Source organism: Hetaerina americana, unplaced genomic scaffold, assembly GCF_022747635.1.
Source record: "Hetaerina americana unplaced genomic scaffold, ioHetAmer1.1.p SCAF_55, whole genome shotgun sequence".
Classification (NCBI taxonomy): Eukaryota; Metazoa; Arthropoda; class Insecta; order Odonata; family Calopterygidae; genus Hetaerina; species Hetaerina americana.
The window spans coordinates 1,686,869-1,714,328 of NW_027287150.1; the positions used below are offsets into that span (position 1 = coordinate 1,686,869).

The 27,460-nt window shown below is 41.1% G+C and overlaps 1 protein-coding gene across 1 annotated transcript in view; it reads right to left on the reverse strand.

Moving 5' to 3' along the window:
- Positions 1-27,460, reverse strand: part of rdgB (retinal degeneration B) — a 321,056-nt gene that overhangs the window by 140,321 nt on the left and 153,275 nt on the right. The window contains exon 3 of the mRNA XM_071593315.1: positions 4,332-4,447. The gene's annotated coding sequence lies outside the window, so the exon portion shown is untranslated. The remainder of the gene's footprint in view (positions 1-4,331; positions 4,448-27,460) is intronic.

A 27,460-nucleotide genomic window follows, 5' to 3' on the forward strand; every position in this document is an offset into this window, starting at 1 on the left:
GTGGCGGGGGGTGATAGGTCAACACCCATAAAGGTCACCACCTCGGTCATCGTTCTTTTTGTTTTGACATTAACATTTCTCTTCAATGGGCATTTTAATTGAGTAGCTTTGCCACGTAACCTCATGCTTATCCTTAAAATCCGATGATGCGCATTTGGACTTACAGACTTCTGGGCACCCCCCTGTGGCGCCATTGTCTGTTGAGGTCGAATGTTTTTCCTCCAAACTGAGTTCAAGGTCATTGAGTAATGAGAGCCAACTTGTCGACTTTTTATCTCAATCTGGCGTTCTCAAATTTACCTAACGTCTAAGATATAATTGTTTTAAATATCGTCTCTTGATTTCTTCGTCCAAAAGGAAGACGGAAGTATCTCTAAACGAATTCTCCTCAATCTCCTTTAAAAGGAAGACATTTCTCTGCAAACTGAAATGATAAAATCACTCGTATGTTCGGATTTCGAGTTTAATCAAACATTTTGTCCCTATATATAGTAAATATCATTAAGAGAGACTTTGCAGCTCATGAAAAAAACTGCCAATATATACGAGGAAATATTTTATTGACAGTTTTACTAAATATTTTACGCTATATGTGTGAAAGTGCGTGATCATGAGTAGACTTTGGCCAAGGTATCGACAGCATTCGCATGGGCTAAACTTTAAAAATCAAAGCGTTCATCCATTGACTGAATTTAAGAGAAGAAAAATTTCAAGACCCGAAAATGAAACAATTCACAAAAAATATATTCGTATTCATTCGATCGATATCATGCCCCATTTTAAAGGTCAAGCCCACTTCAAAGCAAAATCAAATCTCAATTTATTTCATAGAATTCGGATTACTGCGGAATAAACGAATAATGGGGGACAGCTACGTTATGCGACCTGTTTGGAACTTCAAGATAGGAATCCAGAGAATTCGCCCGTAAATGCCGAGCCTATTAGAGCAACTCTTACCGTATCCCAAACGAAAGTTTTCAAACAGAGTTCACAAACAATAATGAGTAATGACACAGTCAATAATTTAATGCAACAAAACATCTGGTATCCTCCACAGTTACATCAATATCTAATTTTAAGTTATAATGCAGCAGACTATTCAGCTACGACTTGGCGGAAACTTGGGGAGATATTCAGCGACTTTTGGCTACTAATGTCTTTTGACGAATTATCAAAAAAAAGTATCTGGAAAAACCGCAAACCCGACATTACCCTCACGTACTAGCAATTTAAATTAAAATTATATATCATTCCATGTAATAAGACGTTTCATGCAAGGGGCTTTCGCCCTCCTCGAAAGAGCTTTCTTTTCCTTGTGTTATCATCAAGTTTTAATGATGCCCGATTTGTTACAATGAAACTGTCTTTATACTTTAATAACAGCGATTTCAAGCCAATTACAGTTTATTGATAGATATTAAATTACTCGTACAAAGACGGGCGGCCGTTACCTCTTCCGTTTCAGGTATTTAACGTCTCGAAACGTATTTCAGTTCTTCACCGCATTCAGTCCTCGAAAAACAGGTAATTTATCTCAATTTTCCGAACCTTATCTCTATTTCTTTACGACTCCAAACTCTTTAATTCTCCAAATTCGCCTTCCAGAAGCCGGTTCGTTCTATTTCTATCTCGCGACTTGTTGGGGAGAGGGAAAAGAATGTCAAATAATCCACGACCACCACCTCACTTCATCTGCAATTTTCAATTTTATTCACCACGCCTGTATTTCAAATAAACTTATCGCAATGAGAGTGTGTCGGGAAAAATTTTGTGCCCACTCACGAGAGAAATATAATGACATTACATTTAGACGGTGCAATAGAACACAGCAATATAAATAGAGAATACGTTAAAGGATACTCATATTTCAGAGACCTTCTTCAGTCCATAGTCTCCCTGTGCCGGTTTTGGTTTCCCAGGAAGATCTGGCACCCATAGCTTGAGTGGAGCTGAAGGTGCAGAGAGAGGCTTGCACGGGAATCGAACCCGGACCCCGGGTCAGGAGTCCAACGCTCTACCTCTGGACTACCGCAACCCATTACATACGAGACATATAATATATACTGTATACATATTATATATATACCTGTCTGGGAACCTGCAGCTCCACCCAAGCTACGTGATTTTTCGGGTACCAAATCTTCCTGAGAAACCATAACCGGCACAGCTTCGAAAACAAACGCTCTTAAATGACTACACACACACACATACATACATACATACATATATATATATATTTATTTATATATATATATATATATATCAAAATTTTGATTAAAATTTATCTAAACACAGAGAAAGGACACTCGGGTATTTATTTGATGTTTAGCACATTCAGCATATATATATATATATATATATATATATATATATATATATATATATATATATAATTGGACGGCACAATGGAACACGAATAAAATAGATAACATTTAAAAGGATTAATAAAATAGATTAACACTTACTTTAGCGTCTTACTTGAAGAAGGCCAAAAGCTCAAACAATCCAAAATGTGAGTGTCCTTTTAAGTGTTATCTATTTTATTCGTGTACTATTTTGCCGTCCAAATATTATGCTGCTCGGGCGAGTGTTTCTCTATCATCGATCTATATACATCTCTGATTTTGTACCATGCACCATGTAAACCTCAGAAAGCGGATCTCCTCCGTTTCACGTCCCACGTGCCTTGATCCAATGGGTCACATGGCAACAAATAAAACACAATCACCAGCCACATCCCCTCCCCAAAAGTTGAAAATCTCCACGGCGCGCCGCGTCAACAGGGGATTCGGGCTCGGATGCAACGGAGGCGAGAGAGAGAGGGGCGGGGGGAGGGGTGTAGCAACAGAGAGAAAGAAAGAGTGAGATAAAAAAAAGTCGAACGCCAAGAAAGACCGCGGGAAATAAAACGGCTGGGTTGAAAAGATCGAAGGATTTCGAGTCCCGGAGAAATTTCGCGGCGAAATCCCGAGAGGGGGAGTGCGAGCGAGGCGGGCGAGCAGCTGCGGCGATCATAAAACTGCGTCGTCCTAAGCCGCCAAAATCTCTCGGCCTCGTGCACACATCGGCAAAGGCGTTAACACTCGGGACCCCTCCGATGAGATGGAGAAAGAGAGCGAGGGAGGGAGGGAGAGGGAGTGAGGTTTGCGACGGTTTTATTTCGAATTCAGTACTGTAAGGAGTCCACATGCGCATTTTAAATCCACTGAATTAAAGAAAAATCCCGAAGAATGAAAAGAACGCTGAAATATTTCGATTCCTAAGGATACCTCTCTCTCAATAGTTTAGGTACTCTACGAAAACAACTTAAAATACGATAAAGCAACATTATCATATAATATTAATATTGATTTCGTTAACATATCAAACTAAAATCAACTATCAAAGGTCACCTAGTAATAAATTAACATACCATTTTCGTCTATTTCAGAGTAATATCTTGGTATTATGGAGTAGAACATAAATAGTGCTTAAGGGCATGAGCATAAGAAAGCAAAAGTGAACCTAAGATGAAGGGTACTTATTTATTATCGCGGAAAATCCATAGATTTAAATATGAAAATAGATAGAATCAGATATAGACATACATAGAAATTAGATTAAGTCCAGAGAAAATCCTCCAGATTGATTAAAAAGTGTTATAATAAGAACACAAGTATGATAGGTCTCTCAGGGGATTTAGACTGGGAGCCACTTGAAATACGAAGAGAACAAGCGAGGCTTAAGACTTTTAGAAAGGTTCAGGAGAAACTAGTTTAACGATGACACTAAAGGAATTATAATGGCCCCCATACTACTTAAGTAGATCAGACCACAAATATAAAATAAGGGAGATAGATTACAGTACAGATAGATTCAAATACGTATTATTTCTCCGGACAATTAGGAATCATAATAGTAAGAAACCGAAGTGACTTTAGAAATATTAAAAACATTTAATTTGCAAGTCAGTACAAAATTAAACATTGCAAAGACATCGGCTATATTTATAGCTGCATGTGTATGTTAGTAGGTAGTTTGAGTGTTTGCAAGTGTATGGGCTGTAAGGGCTTCTGCATGAATACATACCGTGTTTTGTGTGTGGAATCTATATATTTGTGGCTATTGCATGCGTTTTTTTCTTTAATTACGGGTGGTGATCTAACACCCCTAAGCTTGCGGCTTGCGGAGTATTAAACAGATGTAGATAAAACAGTCAAACTCGTAATGGCTACAAGTTTCATTCGAATCATTGTGAAAATATACAACGCGAGATCGCATTGGGTCAACATCTTTTAAAAACTACGAAGTGATAGAACGGTTAAACTTATAATAAACGTTGAAAATTTTACCTCTTAACTCATATTATGGATCTCTCAACTTTCCAATAAAAGAATTTGTTTGGTAGATTTAGCCTGGCGTCATGGGTAGCCTTTTCTTAGTCACACAGAGGCCATCAAACGCGTACCTGTGAGATAAAAAAAACATTGTAAAAATACAATTCCACACCCAAAAAAATGCTTTGGGAAATAACCATATGAATTTTTTAATTGGCGCAGAAATAAATTTCATAAATGAGCAGAGATGAGCACTTTTTTATGCGTAAAAAAACTTACAAACATGCTTGAATAGAGAAAAATGCTTATCTACATAGAAACTGCTCTTCCCTTAAAAAGACGGAAGAGGACATAAGAGACAATTTGTGAATAAAAAAAATGGCTAATTTACATCGGATACAGCGGGAAACTTCTCAGAAAGTGGAATTTAACGTATAAAGCGATAAAATTAACGGAAACTCCAGCCTGGCCCGTTTATGCCATTATATTCTGACGGGAGGATGACGGAGAGAGTTTCCAACGCTTTCCAAGCGATGGGCTGATGGCTATCAATGGATTCCAAAGGACTCGGACAAGATTACGCGGATCGATGAGGAATTATTTTCCACTTGACGGCGGCTGCAGGGCGCGGTCCCGCCCACGGAATCAGAGCGATTCGATCGGAATGGGTTTGACGCCCACCCAATATCCAAAATCCCACCCTCGATTCCGCGTAATTCCTCCTTTGTTTGCGACCAACTCCCGTCTCGTCTGCCGGACGAATTTCAACTGCCGGAGTGACACGTTTTGCATTCAGTCAGTTTCACATCTCTGTGCACAACACGCAGTTGCTAATCGCATCAATCCTTCTCCCATCACTTCGATTTGCCAATGTCAAATCGACAGTTAGGAGGGAATCATGCGGCTATTACGTAGAAAAATTGGTCGGGTATCAATTCTCACGAGAAAGTATTCAGAATACTCATAAAAGGGATCAGCATTTGTTCAAAATCCATATAAAATTCAGTCTTCTACCCTTAACCTCATCTCACAGGATGAGGATGATTACGATGGTGAATGGTGGAAGAATGACCACGTGGTCGAAATCCACATCACGAATGAATGTTCGTTTTTTTAACTCTAGAATTTATTAATTTCGCTTTGAAGATGCGATAGAGCACCTTCATAGCCGAAAAACACTGATATTAGAAAAATACACAGAAATTATCTTTTTGATAAATCATTACAGCATCGAAAGTAAAGTATTTCTTTAAGGATCTATCGGAAAATAGAATACAATCAGGACGTGCTTGCCCGTTTCGTAGATTTCGAAAAAGCATTTGATAGAATGGATTGGGAAAAACTAATAATGAGTTTATTGAAGAAAATAGGAATAGATTGGAGGGAAAGGAGGCTAATCCGCGACTAGTACATGTCTCAGACTGCTCAAGTGCTAGTGGGGAACGGGGAGTCCGGATGGGCAGTGTTTGGAAGGGGTGTAAGGCAGGGTCACCCATTATCACCGGTGCTGTTCAACGTATATGTGGAAGAAATGATGATAGAAGCATGGAAAGAACTAGAGGTAAGAATAAAAGTCGATGGGGAATACGTGCACATAACATCAGTAAGGTTTGTTGATGGTCAAGCTAAAATTTGACAGTCAGCTGAGGGGTTGCAAGCATTTCTGAGTGAGTCATATATTGAGTGCGATAGAGGCGGGATGACATTAAATATAAATTAAACATAGGTTATGCGATTTTCCAGATATAAAAATGCTAAGCTAAATATTGAAATAGGAGAGCAAAAACTAGAGAAGGTAGAACAGTTCACGTATCTAGGAAAGGTTTTGGTCCAAAACGGTCAAAGTAGGAGAATAGTTGCACTAGGAAAGAAGTCTTTCACAAGGAGGAGGGGGTTTTTAAGAACCAGAACGTTGAGTAAGGATAAAAAGTAAAGCAAGTTAAAACTTTGAATTAAAGCGTAGTTATGTACGGCGTGGAGATGGGGTTATTGAAGAAAGATAATAGGCGTAGAATGAAGACTTTTGAAGCGTAGGTATGGGGCAGGATGTAGAAAGTTGAGCGGACATAAAGGAAAACAAATCAATTCCAAGGTGTATTGGTGGAGGAGAAAGGATTGTTGAGAGAAGTCATTAGGAGCCAGAAATAATTGATGCAGAGTATTCTGATCGGCAGTGGGATGTTGAGGAATGTAATAGAGGGGAGAATGTTAGGTAAACGAGCAAGGGGCAGGAGAGGGACAGTGATGTTAGACTGGATGAAAGGAGGAAGGAAGTACACAGAGATGAAGAGGGATGTTGTCTTTTGATAGGAGAAACAACATATTTATTGGTAGAAGTGTTCAGCGCAGACCAAGACTGATTGTAGGATAATTATTTTTGTTTGATATTAAGCTTAATTTAAAAATATGAAACATTCAGCTAGAAAACTACGCATGAATATAAATGAACTACAAACGACACAAAGCATATCTTATATTAATTACTGACAATGATTAATAACCGAAAAATTAACACTGCAGTAAAATAACATACAATAAAATAAAAATTTTAAAATTATTGAAATGGAATACTATCTGACCTAATAATTAAAGCAAAATGTAAAAGAAATACGGATAATCTAAAAAGAATTAAATGAAGTCTGGTAAGAGAAAGCGAACAGGAAAGTAGCACCAAAAATCGCCCCTTAAGTTACAAAATTAAAAGAAATAAATGGAAAGATTTAATAGAAGACTGCTGAATGAATTGCAAAATGAACTCATGATTACGCAGAAACAATTTCGCAGTTTTGCAACCGCACATAAATGTGTACACAAGCTATCTCAAATATTAAAATATTGACACTCAGACATCGTCTGTTTATTCCTTATTTTTAGCTACATACATGGCGTAATTACTACGTATTTTCTGTCCAAACTCAGGCTGCCTTTTCATTAAGTGCTTAACATTTAACCACCTAAAAGCATCACGCTCCCTGATGCCTAACGAGTCAGGACGCAGCATACATTTTATTTTCCACCATCAGGTTTCATTATTTGAGTTTTATACAAAAGTATCATCTGAATGAGAAGGATAAGATAATGCAGAACAGGCACGCATTAGGACGGGAAGGAAGAGCTAAATAAAAACCCAGCACAATGCGCAATCGTTTTAAGGGACTGCCCAAAGCACTTGTTATCACTTATCGGTATATTACCTACAGGTAATAATGGTATCATACAGGTATAATGATCACAAAAACAAAATCATATCAGATGGAAAAATATAGAAGCCAAAATAAACAAATGAGTACGACAAGGATGCAACCTCTCGCCAGCAATACTCAACGTGTATCTAGAAGATGCAAGAAAGGAAGCACAAGAATTGGGCATCAAAGGAGTCAAGGCGAATGGAGAAGATATTAACACGCCGCGGTTCGCAGACGTCATCGCAGTAGAATCAGAGACGCGAGAGGACCTGCAAACAAACCTGAATACTATGGACCAAGTACTTTGGGAATTTAACATGAGCATCAAACAAGAAGGAAACAAAACTCCTTGTGTGTGGAAGAGAGAAGCTGAATGCAGATATCACAATTCGAAGGGTGAAACTAGAGCAAGTGGAATCCTTCATCTACTTGGGCAGCAGTGTCTAACACGGGATGGAAGAAGCTCGACCGACATCAAGCGAAGAATAGCCCAAGCTAAGAAGGCGTTCATTGAGAAGAGGCAACTATGCTCAAAGAACATAAGGTTGCAAACAAGGAAGCAGTTGGTCAAAACGTTCGAGTGGAGCATGGCGCTCCATGTTGCCGCGACTTGGAACATTGGAAAAGTGGACCAGCGAAGAATAGAAGCATTTGAAACATGGTGCTGGATGAGAATGCTTAAGATTAAATGGACAAACAAAGTGAGGAATGATGAAGTATATACATATAAGAGCAGAAGAGGAAAGGACCATATGGAGAACTCTACAGCAAAGAAGAACTAGATGTATTGGACACACATTGTGACACAATGGATTGATTAGGAATATAATAGAAGGAAACATTGAAGGAAAGAACCTGCGAGGAAGGCCAAGAGATGAGTACATGGGGCAAATTAAGAAGGGAGTAAAATAGGAAACCTATTTGAGGGAGAAGGAATCAAAAATAAATAGGTAAGAATGGAGAGCTGCAGTAAGCCAATCTTAGGATTGAAATACTGATGATGATGACGGCAGAGCCATTTTTTATGCAAATATTCGGAACATACATAGAGGAGCACATATCGGCATAAAATAAACGAATGGTGAAGCAATAGAATCAGAGTCGTACTTATTCAATTTAATGGACTACCCGAGTGAAAATCGAAAAATCATTTGACGTCCCACAACTATCGCTAGTCCACCAATTTCATTATCCCATGTTCCATATCCCATGACCGTAAACTATGTCATTTACTGTGCCCACCGTAGTTCGATTACCGGCTACCTTTGACTCACCACTTCCACGGAAATCAAATTTAAAATTCCCGACAACCTTTAATCACTTAGGCCGTCAAACAGAGAGCGCCAAAACCACTGCGCAACAATTATTTCCAGGGCATTCCTAAAATGAGACGAACTAAATACGTAACTTCCGCCGCACGTGCGTGGGGCAATTGGGCGGAAATGAAAAAAAAAATTATTAACCTCCTCAAATAGCGGGTTCCAGGGAAACAATGGTTATGATAGTCGTATCCTTCCGTCTGGTCACGTAAAATGTTTTCGGGATGAGGAAAAGCAAGAGGACCGCGTTGATTATTATTGCTTTGCATAGTTGATTGCGACATTTACGGGCACCCCGTTTAACAACCTACTGAGGCCGAGCGCAACACGCCATGTGACGACGCTCTTGGGACATCGTACTCGTACAGAGATTATCGTCACACGCTTTGAAAAAAATCACGTTGTTATGTAAATAACGGAGATTGATTTTCAATTCCAAATGGAAAAACGGAACGCGAAAAAGCGAAGGCTAAATTGGGAAAAAAATATCACTCAAGACGAGGATTCTAGTTGAAGAGCTGATTTTCAGTCATTATTTTTATCGGGCACATACTCATAGTTTCTCCCTTCAAAAACATTCCTTTCGCATCTTGCCATTTGCTCACACTCTTGAACTATAGTGAGCTTGCCACAGGTTCTATGTGTACGACGAATAATGGGTCGCTCGAATTAAATACAGCATAAGCATGAGCTCAAATATTTTAATCTACATAGTACCCCACAAGTCGCCCCAAGGGTGTGTAGCAGGGGGTGATAAGCCACCACCCGTAATAAAGAATAAAACCGCATACAAAGCCTACTAATTCCTGCCAATCTACACACACATAATCGTATACATTCATGCAAAAACCTTTACAACTTACACACATATAAATTATCAAATAACATGCACCTACGAATGCGTATACCTTATGCCTAAGCAACGCTCAATCTTGCCATGATTTGTAAATTAAATGTCCTTATTATTATTAATACAGTGACTTTGGCTTCTCACTATCATGATTCCTGATTGTCCAAGAAAACAACGAGTACTTGTATCTATCTCCCTTATCCTATCTTTGTCGTCTAACCTACCTAAGTAGTGCAGGGCCATAATAACTCCTTTAGTGTCATCGCTAAACTCGTTTGTTCTGAACTTCTCCAAAAGTCTCAGTTTCGCTTGCTCACTTCGCATTTCAAATGAAGACATTTATCTCAACATATACCATTTGAAGAAACTGCACTCTATCAAGTGCAACGAGTTCTCAAAAAGCGATAAGGATCAAAAGCTTTAGAATTCGGGCACCAAGGACTGATCAATATGCCTTGTATGACACAAGAAGCACCGAAGCATTCAAAATAAAAGAAATTGTGCTCTACAGCCTCGTAAAATGACAAATTGAAGGAAAGCTGCTATGGCCGTGATAAGTTGGCACCACTCGTCCCGCAACGAAAACTAAATTTGTTGTGATAAGTTTGTGTGAAAGGAAATTCCACAACAGCGACCAACGACAACTTCTCTACCAGAATGCTTTTCTGCGGTAGTTTGCGGGAGTGTCCCTTCCTCGCCAGTGACCAACTACAGACACGCACACTCAACCCAAATGGGGCACACCGATAATCAGTACTTTGATTTAAGACAAAACCGAAGAAATAGAAACATGGTTAGAAATTTATCTTCTTTCAATTCAGCTATTTAACGATAGCTTGAGAAATAGTTGAGGCCGATATTTTGCGTAATTCCATAGTAACGTGCAAGGAAGAATAAATACGCACAATCTTCCTTAATTAATATTAATTTCCACCTTATTTAACGACAGCCATACAACAATTAGCATTCCCAGACGGTGACGAGGCTGACTTAATTGAAGAATAGGAAAACAAATTATTTGTGACTTGGATTTAATTTTGTACCCTTTTCAACATAAAAATTATTTTCCAAAAAATATTCGTTTTCTGCCTCTTTCACACCAACGCCATGAGAAGACGCAAATGATTCAATACAGCCAACAATACAAGGTGTGATCAAAAAACGACAGGACTGATGTCTCTTTCGACGGATACAGCTTAATCGAACTTCACGCCCACGAAGTACATGCCTTGGCTGACGACACACCTTTGCCAACATTTCTTTCAGCTCTCGAAGCCGTACAATTAGTCTCAATGTCCGCAATAGAGTAGAATCGGCGCCCTTTCAAGGTTGATTTTAAATTTGTAAACAAAAAGAAGGTTTTAAGAAATTCAGGGTCGGCATTGGCTCAAATCAGAAGTTCCTGACAAATGTCCACACGTTTTTGTCTCTGTTCATCAGTTAGCACCCACGGGACGAATTTTGATGCGACGCGAGTCATGCCCAAAATGTCTGTAAAAATTGTCTGACAGGATTCAAAAATAATTTTCACTTCCTTGGCTATCTCCCTAACAGTTAAACGACAATAAGCCTTTGCCAATTTTCCACCACTTTGACATGATTGGGGTCTGTCGAAGTGGAAGGCCGCCCTTCGCGAATTTTCATCTGTCGAGGTTCTGCCCGATTTAAAACGACTGTACCACTCAAAGCACTGGCTTCGACTCATAGCTTCATTAACGAAGGCTTGCTAAATCATTCCAAATGTCTCCGTAGCACTTTTGCCAAGTTTGAAACAAAATTTCACGCACACACGCTGTTCCTCTAGCTCCTTCATTGCTGCCGTTGCAAGCGGCGACGAACAAGTTAAGACACGTACCGCTGCTGCTGCGTAACGACTCGACGTGAACAAACGCAACACCTCTCGTTTTAGTCGCTAGATGTGTCGCCAGATGGCACAATGTGTCTCGTTTCGATCTGTTGAATGGTTTGCGCAGAATGAAATCAGTCAAGTCTTTTTTTGATCACACCTTGTACGTCCCGCAGCAGGTTGCCGAACTATGCGACCTCTGCCATCAGCAACTAAAATCAAATCCGACCCTGTAATCCATCTGTTTCTTAAGGGATAGGCGGCAGAAGAGACTCCTTAGTCACAATCTCGCCCAAATAAAGAAGAACACCTATTTATCTATCCATCTTATAACTCGTGGAAAAAAATTAAATCTTAAATATATCTGTCGCACACTTAAACCCTCTACTTTTACTGACTTGATCTCGCCTACCTTAGTACGACGGGGGAAATATTACATTTTCAACGACATTGCTGAAGAGACCTCCTTCAAAGTTATGAAAATCTCCCCTTATTGCCGGCTCATGCCTCTTAATTATAATGCTCGGTATCCTAAACACCCCCCTGCCACACACCCGTGCGACGACTCGCGGGTTATTTCGTAGATCCATAGAAGTAGATTCAAAAAACAGGAAGAATAGAATGAAAGACGGGACTGGGATGGTGAGAATTTGAAAGGCGAGGGTGCGCTAACGGAACAACGCGTCACCCCCTTCGGGTGATGTTAGGTAAGATAGGGAAGGGGAGGATGACGTTTCCATGGTGGAATGAAAGTGAGTAGTGAGCGCGTGGACCATTGACGGAGAATTCGTTGAGTGAGGAAATACAATGCGTTCGATCATTTTTGCATATATTTTCTCTTCCCTGGTATATTCAATTCCTTCCCATTTATGAAAAATATTTAATCTGTAATTTAACCTTTGTTCCGTTAGTGGGCTTTGGTATGCCCTATTTTTCTCTTGAATACGGGAAAGGCCGTAACACCCGCATGCATTTTTTTTCTTAATTACGGGTGGTGCCCTATCACCCCCCGCCACAGACCCTTGTGGCGGCTTGCGGGGTATTAAGTAGATGTAGGAGCAGAGTGATTAAAAATAACGAACGATTCGAACGTGCTTGAAAAGCGACTTAGTTCTCACTCGGTGCTCCTAATGTTTTAGACGCAATATGTGCATTTTCTTCGTCACTAAGCAACTCGCGGATCACTAAAGCGGCAAGGCCCGATTAATGAACTGCTATCACGAGAGTAAAAAAATAAAACGATGGCCCCTCACTCGCCAAATTCACTCACGCGGGCGAATGAAAGCCGAAAAGAAACTCGACTCGAGGCGCCATCTCAATGAGAGGAAGAAGTTCCAAGGGACTCAAGTTTCCGATAACTTTCCGCTCGCACCTGCGAGTGGTGACGTTGCGAGAGGTCGCTGGCGGCAGTGGGGGAGCAGCAGGGGAGGGAGGGGAAATGGGGGGGGGTGCTCGCTGACCGTTGCGAAATATTTTATCGCGGTTGGGGGGGGAAAAGGAAGGAAGTATGGGGTGGGGGGGAGGCAATGATATCGATAGAGTTTACTCATTACTTCCCTATCCTTTCCTAAGGTCACGTACTCACTCCTTCTCGGTCGAGGTCAAAAAAAATTATGAGAGAACCTGGAGAGAGTTACTTTTCCACATGACTGGGAAACCACCGATACGATTAAGAAAAACTTTGAACAACGAAACCACTCGAACGATTTGACATGACCTGATGATCTACAAAAAAAATTTCCAACAAATTCAACAGCTCCTCTTGAATGCAGATTGAGCTGATTTCGGCTTTTTTATTTTTTTCTTGCAAATTTATTTACACAGCTCAATAGTCCCGAATCGCTCAATGAATCAACAGAATTTTCATTCTGACGCCTTTTCAAGGTATTACGTAGAGTAAAATTTTCCCTGACTTGTATATCCATTTAATGCTTCTACATTCCATTTTCTAACCCGCCGCCCCTGCCTTATCTTTTGGTAATGGACCCTACATTTCATAACAACTGCATTGTGGCCAGAGTCCGCATCCGCTCCCGGGAAGCTGTGCGAATTGATCACACTGTTTCTAAACCTGTGTCTAACCAGAATATAATCAAACTGATACCTTTCTGAGTCACCTGGCATTTTCCATGCATACCTGCGTCTTTTGTGGTGTCTAAACCAAGTGTCGGTGATGACTAACCCCTGTCTCCTGCAGAACTCCACTGCTTTCTCCCCGCGGTCATTCCTCGTGCCTAAACCGTAGTCCCCCACCTCATCACCATCTCTTCCTTCGCCTACCGTCGCATTCCAATACCCCATCACTATCAAATGTTTCCCTGCAGGAACACGTGCGATCGTGTCCTCCAACTGATCGTATATGCTATCCACTTCTTCCTCCTTATGGTTTCTCGGTGGCCTGTATCGTATATGTGTGTGTATATATTTAAATGGAATGGTGGATTGCGATAGTCCAGGGGGTAGAACGTTGGACTACGGACCGGAGGGTCCCGGGTTCGAGTCCCGGGCAAGGCACTCTGGGTACCGCCAGCTCCTCCCAAGCTATGTGATTTTTCGGGTACCAGATCTTCCTGGGAAACCATAACCGGCACAGGGAAAGGAACTGGCCCCCCTACCCTGATGTGTGAATTTCACACGCCGTCGGGCTTAGTACTGGGTGATCTCTACCATCACCTACCAAACCCACCTTCGGGTTAATTACTGTGTTTATGGTTTTATACATGAAATATCACGGTAGAAGGGCCAGTTCCTTTCCCTGAGTCGGTTTTGTTTCCCAGGAAGATCTGGTACTCGATAAATCAAATAGCTTGGGTGGAGCTGCAGGCGAACAGAGATGCGTGCCCGGGAATTAAACTCGGACCCTCCCATCAGTAGTCAAACGCTCTACCCCTGGACTACTCCGTCCCAAAGTAGAGTATGCACAATATATTATGGACAGATCGGATATTTACCTGCCTATTATCCAATGGTCTGTTTTTCATTCGAGTTCATCGGGCCATTCTCGAATGAGCGGTTATTTCGATTACGCTTTCAAAATTCACTGCATCGGCGCACATTTCAGACGAAACCGCTCAGCAATTGAGCACCTCATTCCACAATCATAGCACACCTTTGCGAGGCCAGTCACGGAATAGGATAAGTGCAGGAGGTCGCCCAGACACGAGCTTACGCGACTCGCGAACACCCGTCGAAGCGAGTCGCGACATTTAACTGCGGACACCAGAAAGGAGGGAAAAATGATGCAATGCTGTCTCGCGTGAATATTTCAATGATCTTAGGGGGAAATCCCGCAAAACCTTCATTGACTGGCTAAAGATTGAGGTGAAACACATTTTCTTGGATCAATTCGAATTACCATTTTTTTAAATCGTCAACGCGACCCTAATAGCTTTTGGGCTGAGAGTCTTTTTTTTAATGATCAACATCAGAGGCCACGAACTCGTTTTGTAACCTGTAAAAAATGATGGGCCGGGAAACGCCGGGACAGGAGTTTTCCTCGGAGTGTACACAAACCCGAATTGGAATTAACGAGCTTTTCTTTCAGAAAACGATCATCGAGTCGTAGACGCGGGCCCTCGCACGCAATGAGACCGGTTGACCTCCACTCTCGCAGAAGAATAGAACTAACTACATGATGGGGGCGCTGCGAATAGAACAATTGTCCAGGGGAGAGTTTTGCATCCAGCGATCCACAAACGGACGAATTAACGACGGCGGGAGGGACACAAAGGAGGGAGGAATGTATCATCGGGCGGACATCAACGGAGGGAGGGAGGGATACGAAGAAAGAGGGAGGGAAATAAAGAGTTATTTTTGCGTGTGACTACTTCGGGAGTTGGTGTTTGCCCCACCGCGGGTGGACGAGAGAGGGGTGGCGGCGATTCGGCCGAGGGAGGAGGGCGTGGGGCGTGTGCAGGCGCCTGTGAATCGCAAACGCACACATACACACACACACTTCCACAAACACAATCTCAGGGCAAGAAGCGGATCGAAGAGATGGAGGCAGACCCCGAAGGCGGGTGTTTACAAGCACCCTATTTCTATTCGTGGGATAAAGGAGTCCCTGATAAATAAATAACAATGTATACATACATACATATATATATATATAGGATCGCGGTAGTCCAGTGGGTAGAGCGTTGGACTGCCGACCGGAGGGTCCCGGGCTCGATTCCCGGTTAAGGTACTCTGGGCACCTGCAGCTCCACCCAAGCTTTGTGATGTTTCGGGTACCAGGTCTTCCTGGGAAACCATAACTGGCACAGGGAAAGGAACTGGCCCCCCTACCCTAATGTGTGAATTTCACACGCCGTCGGGCTTAGTACTGGTCTGAACTCTACCTTCGGATTATATATATATATATATGGGTGTGTGTCTGTGTGTGTGTAATATGGGTAGTACCCACACTTACATTTAAATATAGTAAAATAAGAAAAACATTAAGCAAAACACAATTAATTCGATATTTCGGTGGTCCCAGCCGCCTTCATATGTGTGTGTGTGTTTATATTATATATATATATATATATATATATATATATATATATATATATATATATATATATATATAAAATTATATATATATACATTTGTATGTATATATATACACACACACACTTAGGTGTACACACAAAAATAGACATGCGATCGCCTCCTACTGTGATGCTGGACAGACCCAGCCACACCTCGCAGTGAGGCGCACCTCTCTGTCTCTTCAATCATCTCCCTTGCACCCTTCATCTTCCGCAGCCCCTTCCCCTTTACAGCCCTCCTTCAACCCCTCACCTATGCCGTCGGACCCCCGTAGACAAACGAAATGGAGAAAGATCCCCCCCGCCTAAAGTCCCTCCCGCCCACCACGTTCGCCAGCGCCACCTCCTACCTTCTCACCGCTACCAAACAACAAGCAACCAACTCCCCTGAATGAATAAATTGACTTTTGCGAGGGGAGAGAGTGAGAGATAAAAGAAGTGGAGGAAGGGGAATGCATTCGCGTGGTGATCGAATTAAAATTCTGCTCTTCGCCGAAAAATAATGGGAATCCGAGGAATACGTGAGTCGGGCAGCAGGCGAACGGCAGAAAGGGGGCGAAATGGAAGAAGGGCAAAACAAGCAGGCGGGCGGGTGTTTAGGGCGGGGTGGGAAGGTCGAATTAACAAAGGCGCCTCACGTGGTGCCACACCACCCCATGGTGTCCAACCCCCCCCCCCCCCCACAGCTCCCTTCCTCGGGCGAATCATTATTATCTCCGCGACTGAAACATATCTCAGGAGCACCAACACTTTCGCAACTCTACCGCCGCACTCAGATAACTCAACCGGTCAACATACGTAAAGCAATGCACAGAAACCGCGTTCCAAAGGGTATTTGTGGAAATCCTATCCGCATGCTCGTTCGAGAACTTAAGTTAACGAATGCATTCAATTACAGACGCATTAGAAAAGGCACCAGGGTTAAAGAGTTGTACGTAGGATGAAATCGTGACTGAGACTGACGGCAGCTATTTTTATGTCAAATATAAAAATACGTTATTTAAATAAAAAGGAATGGCCATTAAGGGACAATATTAAGTATATAACAAAATAATTCATAGAATTGAAGGTAGAGGAAAATTGGAGGTTACTGTACCTCTAATTTTGATTGAAACAAGAAAAGATTTCAGAATATTAAAATTTAGTAAACGCTGTGAAAGAGAGACTAAAAGACTAGTTATTATACACATTGGATTAGGGCTTGGAACAAAACGTGGCACAATTTATGTAGCTTTATAATTGCACACATTTAAAGCTCTCATTTTTGTTTACATTGCATTTGCTGTCACTTCAAGAACTAACTGGCTTAGCAGAAAGAGTATTGTATACTATTATCATATATATAATGAAGATCATAACACTGAGGTATATGATAGAGATTGTCGGGAGTTGTGCGTAGTATTGATTGCCTTAATTCTTTGTACACATATGTGATGAAGATTTGTACTACAATTGTAAATTACACATGAATATATAAATCTTGCGGCATAGCGCAAAACACTTAGCAAGACCCCACAAAAAATAGACTTTATTGCGACCCAGGTTTCAATGCGGTTCAGCTTCATCAGGGTAAGGAGTTACATCCATACAGGGGTATATATGTACACAAACACACACACACACACACACACACACATATATATATATATATATATATATATATATATATATATATACATATATATACAGCCTATATATATATATATTTATATATATACATATATATACAGCCTATATATATATATATATATATATATATATATATATATATATATATATATATACATTGGCTGTGGAGGTGGATTAGATATTGGGATAGGAATGGGGTAGGTTTAAATAGTTATTATCACTTTTCAAAGAATTTCAAATGTTCCAAAGAATTATGAAAAATTTAATATTATCACTGGCATGCACGCTAAGTTTACAGCTTGCATATTTTTTAAAAATTGCATATTTTCCGTCCAATGTTACATTACAATCACAGTAGGTAAAACATACTATATGTCAGTTAGACTCCATTATTCTGCCAAATCATGAAGACAAGGTCCGCGAGGCAAAAACTTGGATTCATACCATAGCCTGGTTTTTTACGACTCGGAAACATGGCCATTGCAGGAATATGACAAGCTCTTAAATGTACTTTTTATTCTGTATACTTTTATCCTCCGTGTGTCTTGTCTTTATTTCACTATTATGACAGGGACGTCGTAAAAGTCAGGTAAGAAATGGCTCGTTAAAACTATGATATGGAGCGTGGCTATGCACGGCTCGGAAACATGGCCACTGGCGCTGGGCGCAAATTGGAGGATTATGAAATGTAGGTGTTCAGAAGGATGGAGACGGTGAAATGAACAGGGAGGAAAACAAACGAGGAAGTGCTAGGCATAGTGGGGATGTGAGATATTGCTGGGAGAAACCCAGAAGAAGCAGGATGCACGGCATTTGGGTTGGCGATGAAATGTTGGAAGACAGTCGTAGGAGGTAGGCCGTTAGGCAAGAAAAGCTAGGAGTAGAAAATGGATGAGGATGTTGGACAGAGTGAAGAGAAATGGAATGTACACGGAATTGAAGAACATACGAGGGTCATCCGGAAAGTAGTACCCGTTCGTGCCGCATGAAGTGCTGACGACGCGAGTAGCCGCTGGACGAGGTCAGATAGCTTCAGTGGCTTGTCTGCCTTCTCTGAGCCAAGTTGCGTGACGTTAGCATTGCCTGTGTTGTTTCTGTGATTGTTTACAATGTTTAAAAAAATTGAGAACCCCGCCAGTTGTGAAGTGAGGGCAGTGATTAAATTCCTCAATGCAAAAAACGTTCGCCCATGTGATATTCATCGCCAATTAAAGGAGGTGTATGGAGACAATGTAATGGACGAGTCGTCTGTTCGGCGGTGGTGTCGCAACTTCAACATGGGGAGGGGGAACACACACGACGATGAGCGTTCGGGTAGACCGTCTGTCATTACAGACCAACTGGTGAGCTCAGTTGACGAATTCGTGAGGAACGATCGGCGCGTCACAATTGATGACATCTGTGAGCATTTTCCCAATGTTTCTCGAACAATTGTTCATGAAATTGTTAAACACCATCTGCATTATGCAAAAATTTGTGCAAGATGGGTCCCTCGCGTATCTCAATGAGCTGGCGGCGAAGGACTATGCAGCAGGAATACAGAAACTTGTCACACGTTATGACAAATGCCTTAATTTGCTTGGAGATTATGTTGAGAAGTAGTTTAAAGTATCCTCTTTCAAATAAAATTTTTTATGTTTGTTAATATTTACTTTTGTGTCTTTATTTCACGAACGGGTACTACTTTCCGGATGACCCTCGTACATACAATGCAGTGTGGAGTGTCAGGTTTTGCCCAGTTAGGGGAGTGTAAGAAATGCAGTAACAATAGGTTTGAATAATACATATGTGGATGGCTGGATGCAACCCCATGAACCATTCCAGAAGCCAGAGCTCTTACAACAAATCACTTCAATGTCGATACTAAATCAGCAATGTGATTTACCTTTCTCCAAGAGGCCAGCACTTCATCCTTTGGAATTGCAGCATTAACACAATTTTCACCACAACACACGTAATTATTAAAAACTCAAAATCGACAAATTGGTGGCTGATATCACATTGCATAATTGCGTCCGTATTCAATACTGGGCACTTCGGTCATGTCCAAGTTAAAGCTCAACTAAGGGGGATGTAGACGAAGAAATATCCTGATTGCCTTTTCCCAAATTCAAAGTAGCAATACGCTGTTTAACTGGCGTTGACATAGCACTAGAACACCTCTCCATACGTCCGCTTCTCAAAATACTACCTTGATCAAAAAGTTTCCGGAATAACCACCGTGTGGCGCTCCCATCGTTCCGATTTGAGTTCTGTTTTTTTTGTTAAATTGGTACATCTGTTGTTGATATTCCCTTTAAATCTTAGTGTCATAACTTGACATTTGCAAAAGTTACGTAGCCAAGAGTACATCTATCTCTGTGTGTGTTGGCGATTTTTTACAATTGCAGAAATGGATTTAAATTTGCAACAACGAACTTGTATTAAATTTTGCGTAAAAAACGGATTTAGTGGCGCACGGACGTTGGAAATGTTGGAAAAGTGTTTCGGCAACGATTCTCTAAAAAAAAACGGTCGTTTACCAGTGGCACGAGCGGTTCAGAAGTGGTCGTGAGTCAATCGAAGATGATGAACGCAGTGGCAGACCATCGACATCGAAAGTCGGTGAAAAAATTGATAAAGTAAAAGAAATGTTGGTCAATAACCGCAAATTAACCATCAGAGATATAGCGGAGGACTTGAACATTGCCTATGGATCCGCCCAAGACATTGTGGTTAATGATTTGGGTTTCCGTCGTGTAGCAGAGCCAAAAGACCTCAATTTCATGCAAAAAAGAGACCGTGTTGACGTCGCAAAAGACATGATTTGCGAGGCTGAATCCGATCCCACATTCATCAAAAGGATCATTACTGGAGACGAGACGTGGGTTTATGAGTACGACACGCAATCCAGACATCAGGCAAGTGAATGGCGTTCACCAAATGAGCCGAGACCAAAAAAACCACGTCGTTTTCAGTCAAAAAAGAAGGCAATGCTGACGGTTTTCATGGATTACAACGGTGTAGTGCATCATGAATTTTTGCCAGAAGGCCAGACAGTAAACAAAGAGTATTATTTGGGCGTTATGAGACGTTTGCGTGAAGCAATTCGCCGAAAGAGACCAGAAATGTGGGCAGAAAACTCGTGGATTTTGCACCATGATAACGCACCGTCGCACAGTGCTATCATTATTCGTAATTTTTTGACGAAAAATGCAACAAATACCATCCAACAGCCACCGAATTCACCTGATTTGGCTCCCTGTGACTTCTTTCTGTTCAATCGAGTTAAAAAACCATTACGGGGAACGCGTTTTAGCAGCCGAGAGGAAGTAATGGAAAAATCGCAGGAAGCACTGATGGACATACCGAAAACCGAATATAAAAAATGTTTCGAGGATTGGATCAAGCGCTGGCATAAGTGTGTTGCAGTCGATGGGGATTACTTTGAAGGGGACAATATAGATTTAGATGAATAAACTTGTATTTTTAATTTTCTGAATAAATTCCGGGAAATTATTGATCAAGGTAGTACACTGGATGAATGTAACGACCTCAAACGTGCGCATCCGTGTTAAGGGGAAATGTTACTTCCACATGCCACCAAGAGTGCTCCTATTGGTCATTTTGTTTATGGTCTACAAGCATGTGTGCATTAGTTTTCAGCCTACCCTCGTACATACTGGCGAAGGTATACGATCCACGTACTTCGGGTCTCGGCTGGAGAGCGTATTGCTCACTCAAAGTGATTGGCTCAAACTCACGATCACCAGCTCGAAAACGAAGATCACAGTCACGACCTCAAAATATAACTTGCGATCACAATGACATCGACCTCTGGGACCTCTGGGCCCACCCTCCGCCATGAATCAAACGGTCAAACCTTCGGAATTGCGGCAACGAGAGTGACAAAACGGTTTCCAGGAATGCTCGCTCGCTCGAGGGCTCCGGCAGAGGAAACGTCAGGTGTCTTCAATTTGACTTGAAAAACAGCCAAGAAAAACAAAAAGCGATCGAAGAGCGGAGATGTACGAGTAAATCACCCGGGGGGGGGGGGTGTCCCGACTCCCACGACGTTCGTGTCGGGGAGCAATAAATCGCGGTGGGCGCAGGAGACATTAAAATTTTATAAATATCCTCCTCGGCCCGTTCCGAGGGAGAAAACAAATTTGGGAATACAGATATAAACATGGACGACGGAATAAGAAGACGGAAGAGATAGGGGGTCTTCCACTAGGCGGCAACGAAGCGGGAAGGCGATGATGTAGAGGACAAAACAAAAGCGAGTGAATGAAAAGGATTCGGGCCGCAATGAACCTCGACAGGCGCCCCCTCCCCCCCCCCCGGTAAACAAAAAGCTAGCGTGGGAAAGCTGATCCCTTCGGCTAATCCCTTATTCAACGGGATCTGGCCTGTGTGGGTTCGCCCGTCCAGACCTGCTCACGCCTACTGCTACCCCCATTTTGAAATTCCGCCCGTCCCATGCGGATCAATGATGATGTCCCTCCCCTCGTGTGTGACACGAATACCGACACAATGAACTCGTGCGGGTTCAGGACTAACCCGCTTAGTTATCGGCAAGGATGATTACGCTTATAAACTATATTTATGTCCCGAGTCTCCCCACATACGATCGATGAACATATGAACATCGACGTATTTATCCCTTCTATGGGTTTTCTTTCCCATGACAATGTTTATGTGCTCCTAGAAATTAGGAATATATATTTTATGCATTTATACACGCACACATATATTTTTATACTAGTGGCCTGAAAGGTTTCCGACCTAACAAAGATACAAGATATTTTTTATGAGATTTTCTGAGAAGGAAACTTTTCAGACCACCAATGTTTGTACATAGAAAGCAATATGTCAAGACTTTCTTGTGGAGCATGATACTCAATGGTTCCGAGGCCTGGAACATTGGAAAAGTGGACCAGCGAAAAATAGAAGCCTTGGAAACATGGTGCTGGAGGAGAATGCTGAAGATTAAATGGACAGACAAAGCGAGGAACAATGAAGTATACATATAGAAGAGCAGAAGAGGAAAGGAGCATATGGAGAGCTCCACGGCAAAGAAGAAATAGATGTGGATTGGACACACCTTGAGGCACAACGGATTAATTAGGATTATAAAAGAAGGAAAAATAAAAGGGAAGATTCCACGAGGAAGACCAAGAGACAAGTACACAGAGGGCAAATTAAGAAGGGCGTAAAACGTAGAAGGTATCAAGGATTGAGGGACTTGATATTAAATAGAGTATAAAGAAGGGCTGCAGTAAACCAATCCTAGGATTGAAATACTGATGAATGAGGTATGTGCCAGGTCATTTGAAGATGCGTTTCCGTATTCTCTAATTAATCCCATGCCATTAAATTACGCGACGAAAAAAAGGCAAAGCACCGTATCCGCACCTCAACCTTGATTGGGATCTCAAATTACGTGTAATGATTCCAGATCCGCAAAATCTTAAGAAAAGTGAAAATATTTTAGGGGGTTTAATGATACAGAAACGATGAAGACAACGACCATGAGTCCTTCGTATACCTGAAGTACGTAGTACATAACATAAATGCGCGAACTGATGCAATCTGGCGGCCATGAAGTGGACTATAGCCCCGCCCCCTACCGACGCCATTTGCTTGAGACCCAATGAGCCGTCTGTGCTTGGCGGATCGTCGAGCTGTGCGTATGGTGCCAGTTATATTAATTTCTGCGGTCCTTGTTTTTACTGTTTGTCGAAATTGGAAATTGACGAAATCACGGCGCAACAAATCAACATAAAGTTTTTCGTGAAATGCAGTAAAAGTTGCAGTAAGAAATTAGTGAAATGTTGACAGCTGTTTACGGTGATAACGCTCTGCACAAAACATCGTTTTCAAGTGGATTGAGTGTTTTAAAGATGGCCGACAAGACGCCACTGATGATGCAAGACCGGGACTACCTTGAACCACCTGTGTTGACGACAACATTGATCGTGTGCAGTCCCTTATCCTTACCGATCGTCGAAAAACTGTCCGAATGTTAGCTGATGAACTGAATTTAGGGAAATCGACAGTGCACACTATTATAACCTAACATTTGGGATTTAAAAAATATGTGCAAAAATCATGCCCAAGCTGCATTGATACGAGGGTCATCCGGAAAGTAGTACCCGTTCGTGAAATAAAGACACAAAAGTAAATATTAACAAACATAAAAAATTTTATTTGAAAGAGGATACTTTAAACTACTTCTCAACATAATCTCCAAGCAAATTAAGGCATTTGTCATAACGTGTGACAAGTTTCTGTATTCCTGCTGCATAGTCCTTCGCCGCCAGCTCATTGAGATACGCGAGGGACCCATCTTGCACAAATTTTTGCATAATGCAGATGGTGTTTAACAATTTCATGAACAATTGTTCGAGAAACATTGGGAAAATGCTCACAGATGTCATCAATTGTGACGCGCCGATCGTTCCTCACGAATTCGTCAACTGAGCTCACCAGTTGGTCTGTAATGACAGACGGTCTCCCCGAACGCTCATCGTCGTGTGTGTTCCCCCTCCCCATGTTGAAGTTGCGACACCACCGCCGAACAGACGACTCGTCCATTACATTGTCTCCATACACCTCCTTTAATTGGCGATGAATATCACATGGGCGAACGTTTCTTGCATTGAGGAATTTAATCACTGCCCTCACTTCACAACTGGCGGCGTTCTCAATTTTTTTAAACATTGTAAACAATCACAGAAACAACACAGGCAATGCTAGCGTCACGCAACTTGGCTCAGAGAAGGCAGACAAGCCACTGAAGCTATCTGACCTCGTCCAGCGGCTACTCGCGTCGTCAGCACTTCATGCGGCACGAACGGGTACTACTTTCCGGATGACCCTCGTATGTTAACCAGTTTCTGGCAAAAATTCAATCATTACCCTTGATCATCCTCCTTATTCGCTAGATCTCACCCCCTGCGACTTTTTTCTATTCACAAAATGCAAAAATGTGATGAGGGGACATATCACTGGGAAGATGTGGACACAATAAAGCAAGAAACCACGAGACAACTAAAAAGCCTTACTGGTGATGACTTCTAAGATTGCTTTAAGCAGTGGAATGGTAGAAGATGGCATAAGTGGTGCATAGCATAGTAAATGGAGAGTACTTTGAAGAAGGGGACAAAATCGATGTAGACTAAAGTTTGCAAAATGAAGTTTATAATGGCCTCAGTTCGGGTATTTATTGCACAGACCTCGTACGTACGAGTAATGTTGAGCTGCTTGTATTCCACATTTTCAAACACGTTCGCAGAAATCAATTTCAATAAACATTTGACATAATTCATAATCGGTTGACGCGATTCACGATGGAACAAATGGTTAAAATAATTACTCTTGAACGCGATAGGATGAGAGTAAATCGCTCGTTTTATTCCCAAGATGAGAAATATATTAGGGCCGACCTCTTTCCGTTTCCGACCATTTCCGTCTTTGTCAGTCTACATTGCCACCCGATTGAATATGCATATTGCGATAGAATTATTAGTATCATTTCTGGGGAATTAAAAAAATGAAAAAGGACACATGGCGTCCCATTCAAACTCTGTCGAAAGAATTTGAAAAGGCCCGAGCAAAGCAGTTGAAATGGACGTGGGTTCGGAGTAGACTTTAGAAGTTCACGCGAACGAATAACGAGGTCACATAATTTTCACCTGTTCTTTTACTGCGAAGAACAGAAATAGCTCAGAATAAGAGGAGATAACTTTCAAGATGGAAAAACTGGGATGTAATACATTTATGCCTCTTCAAATGCAGCGAAATACGACCGATTTAACAGTTTAAAAATCATCTGGTAAATAAATTATACATATATATATATATATATATATATATATATATATATATATATATATATATATATATATATATATATATTTAAGAAATTAGATAGGATAAATCAAATGTGCGGCATGGGTTTTAGAGATATGACATGGACAACATGGTTTTCGATTCACCGCCATTTTCATTAGTTTTGCTCCTCAGAAGTGACCGTTAATCTGCTAACGCCAATTTTCAAGAAATATCTGATAATCATGCTCATATTGATAGAAATGAGCTCTTACGGCTAGTAATATATAATAAATTTGAAACTCCAATAGCCGTAAACAGTTTACCTTTCTAAACAAAGTGAAAATGAAATTAATTGGCTAGCGCCACTACATACATATTCTTCGGATTGCCCTTACCCTTTCTCACTTCGACTTGTGTTGTAGTGACGATTACCCTTCAGTACGCTGAAGAGGGCTACTTTGTGGCCGAAATACGCGTATTCGTATTCACCTTTCTTATCCTCTCCTTTTTTACCTTTTACCCCTTTTACCTACCTCATTTTCCTTTTTTACCTTTACCCTTTTTGACTTGTGGCGCTAGCCAATTAATTTCATTTTCACTTTGTTTAGAAAGGTAAACTGTTTACGGCTATTGGAGTTTCAAATTTATTATAAATCATGCTCATGTTTCTTTATTTGGACGCAAACGTGAATCAATAGAAACTGCCGGGTGATTGTCATTTTCAGAATGAGGAGCTTGCTATAAGAAATTATAAAAAGTAATTAATATGGCAAAGTTTGATGTTCCCAATACCTCCAAAGGCCTATTAGTATTTCATTTCCGTGACTTGCAAAACGGACCTTTTTCGCTTAGAAATATACAATGGGTAGAGACAAGGAAAGAACCAATTTCCTTATACCTGCCATAAACCGCATAATATTGGGGAACGCCCGAAGCACTTCAAATATTAGTCAATAATCGATTCCCTTTATAGTTAATATTAATAATTCCCTATGCTAGTAATTAAAATTCATTAAGTTTGTGCATTTATCGCCAACGCCTGAGAGTGTCCATTACAAAGAAATATTACGTACCATTAAATTAAATCTAATAGAATGCTCAGGAACAAGCAAATGAAACGAGTTGGCATTGGGTATTTCAGGAAACAAACCGTTTCGTAGACTGGAAATTTGGGGACAAACAATTCGGAAAGATGCAGTGGTGACATTGGCCACAACAAAATTTTTTCATTTCCACGATATTTATATCAAGCAATTCTACCGGATTCTCTGAAGAAATCGAAGAAACTTCATCCAAATGGAAAAATCTTTAGTCAAATAATTAATTATACCTTACAAATTCCAATCATTAATAACCTAATTGGAAGAATTTTATCATTAACTAAATGAAAACAAATAATTAATACATACTTCTTTCAAATAATAATAAACCTCCCTCCTTCCCTCACCCCGTCTGTATTAGAGTGAACTTTTTCACAAGTGCGGCCAATTCACTTTTTCGATAAAGAAATTCAAGATTACGTTTCCCATGAAATTATGCTCTACTTACTGCATCTAGAAAAGTCAAAGAGGGAAGCCATTGATTACGAAGACAGGCGAATGCTTGAAAACATAATTTTAGTATTAAGCTCTCACACGAATGGTAAGAACCAAAAGCAGCATGATTCAGGCCCGTCCATCACGATAGCCATCACGAACGAAATAAAACTGAAAAGATCGCCGAAGCACATAAAATTTAATCATTTGTTCTCCAAACCTGACCCATATTCGAAATGCGTTGAGTTTTCCATTTTCAAGTTGCTGAGGACAAAAAAAAACTTAAAAGGCCTGAATCAAGCAAAGGGGAATCAGAGAGAAAAACCTGGCATTGAGGCAGCCGAAACAAAAGAGTCATACTAACGGATTAATATGCACCTGAACATACACGAAGTACACGCCAAAGCATAAAAAAAGCATACTTTCTGAA